The following is a 2,831-nucleotide window of genomic DNA, read 5'->3' as shown; positions in this document are numbered from 1 at the left end:
TGTGTTTTAAAAACCGACAAAAACCCATAAAAACCGACAAAAATCGAATAGTAAAAACCGATATAGTTTGGTTTGGTTTGGTTTGACAATTTGAATAACCGACTCAATTGGTTTGGTTATTTTTTAAATAAAAACCGATCCAAACCGAACCGTGAGCACCCCTACCTAAGACACTTGAACCTAGTGCTCTGATACCAAGCTTTGTCACGCCCCAAACCTGGGCCTGGACGTAACACGGCACCCGGGGCCTGACTGCATGTGACCGAGCGAACCAACTGGCTGGCTGAATTAACATGTGATACCAAAACATAACTAATTTATAAAATAAAACTAACACATGCTGATTAACTAAACGTCTGACTGAAATATCATGATGCGGAAATACTTAGACAATCTGAAATATCTGAACGTAGCCAACATGGCTTAAACCAAAACAACTGAACAACTGCCAACAAGGCTAACATAATAAATATCTGACTGTCTGAACTGTGTCTATGAAGCCTCTAAGAATATTGAATAATAGAGCTGTCTATAAACTGAAATAACTAGATAGCTGACAACGCCCGGAAGAAATTTGGGGCTCACCAGTAGCTGATATGTGCACTCCTAAAGAGCTGAGTCGTCAACCTGTATATCGTTGCCTGCATCGTGAGATGCAGGCCCCCAAGCAATAAAAGGGACATCAGCACATTTGAATTGTACTGATATGTAAAGCAACTGAAGCAATAAAATACTGAAACTGAAACTGAAACTGAACTAAACAGGAAAGCAAGAAGCTGAAGTACTCCCTGTTCTGGATGAAGAATCACCTGTAAAACTGTAAATATAACTGTGGCCTGGGGCCCAAATAATGTGCACAAAAACTGTGGCCTCAGGCCCAAGCAATACGTATGCATAAACTGTGGCCTAGGGCCCAAAAATACAGATACAGGTGTTCAACAATAACAATTTACAAGACTGAGACTGACTATAGCTGATAGCATCATAACTGTTTCTGATTATGGGACTCATGCAAATAACTGGTTATAAACTGACTGAGACTCATGTGATAACAATGCATAAGTCTATAAAGATTACGTGCTGAATTCATGATGTTCAAAGTGACAACCATGAACGAATTCTGTAATGGCAACCCTAGAAGATAACAGTTCTATATCATATCATGAAACTAAGGCTAAACTATATTCTGAGTCAAATTACTGACAAGTATGAAGAATGAGGCATAGGGAGAATCATGAATATTCCCTAACGTAGATAGTTAGCCTTGTCATACCCCATTTTAACCGGGTTAAAGTAGAGTTCAACATATTGGTGATTCCTCTTTGCTTAAAATTAAGGAGTCGCCACCTAATTATTTACGGCGAATTAGGACACCTAAAGTTAATTAAAGTAATTTATCTAAAGTTGATTTTAAAGTCTACGAAACCAAATGATTCTAGGTAAGGGTTCAATTAGTCTAAAGGGAAGGTATTAGGCACCCTTTAAGACCCATTAACAATGGTTAACCGATCAGACTTATGATTAGTTAGGCTAAGTGTAAGTATAGTACTATAGAAAAAACGTAGCTTTGTAAATGTGGCTAAAGTTATATATAGACCTGCAAGAATGCTATTTAAAAGAGGACTTGTAGAAAAACAATTATTTGTATAAAAGAAGATTTTGAATGCTATTTAAAAGTAAGAATTACAAAAGACTATTAGCTCAATATAGACTATGTAAGGATTATTTTAGCAAATATATGTTTCAAACGTAAAAAAAAAAAAAAAAAAAAAAAAAAAAAAAAAAAAAAGAGCTAAAGTGAAGAAGTTATCCACAGAACTAGCTTGCCTTTTATTTCTTCAAAACAAGCTAACATTAGTGTATAATTTATGATGTTTTGAAAATCCTAAGATGGTAAGAATGAAAAATAATTCCTTTAAACCAAGAATGTGTAGGCATGCTATTTGAATGTCAATTATTCTAACATAAAAGAATATTATAGATGTCATAAATAATATAACATAAAAAGGGAATGATATCTACAGAGCTAATAATCAGTTTTCTCACTATACTACCCATTATGCTAGAGCTAGCCTACTAATTCACTAGAATTCACCTAAATTAGAAAAAAACAAAATAAGATGAGATGTTAGTCATACAAAGCAGAAAAAATACATAACAATAAAAATAAGGAAGAGAGGAAAAGGTCAAATGGATCTGGCCCATTTATTAAGGCCCAACTGCTGCAAACTATTCACGTTATTGGGCTTAAGCCCAATAAATTTCTTTACATTGCTGTTGTGGGCTATCCATGTTTTTTGGGCTTTGGTCCAGATTTTTTATTGCTGCTGCGGACAGAACTGATAGGCTGACTCGAGAAGAAGAATTTTGTTGGGCTTGGGCCCAACACCGAATGCGGAGATGACGAGTCCCTTGGGCTCGTTTACGAGATGTCATGCATAAAAAATGGAAAGAAAAGGATTAGTATATAATCGATGAATAAGATTACACACGTAAAATATACACTCAGAACAAATCAGTAGATTGTGTATATAATGCGTATATTCAAGTATATCTCATGTATACACATTCATAAAGATGTATAGAGGGTATCCAATGTAAGCATATTCATGAGAATATGGGATCTTCCTAACTATCCAACAAACATATTCCTCCAACAAAAATAGAGTCGAACATAGAGGTATACTTCACAAATTTGAGTCACATATTAAGGCTGGCAGAAATAGCCAGTATGTTTAAAAGATAGCTAGATTGATGGAAATATAAAAACATCTAACCACTTGAATTCAATCGAACCAGATCCTATTTTTTGGACCAAACAATGATGCATG

The sequence above is a fragment of the Lycium barbarum genome, chromosome 12 (assembly GCF_019175385.1).
Source record: "Lycium barbarum isolate Lr01 chromosome 12, ASM1917538v2, whole genome shotgun sequence".
NCBI classification, from domain to species: Eukaryota; Viridiplantae; Streptophyta; class Magnoliopsida; order Solanales; family Solanaceae; genus Lycium; species Lycium barbarum.
This window is presented reverse-complemented; position numbering follows the sequence as displayed.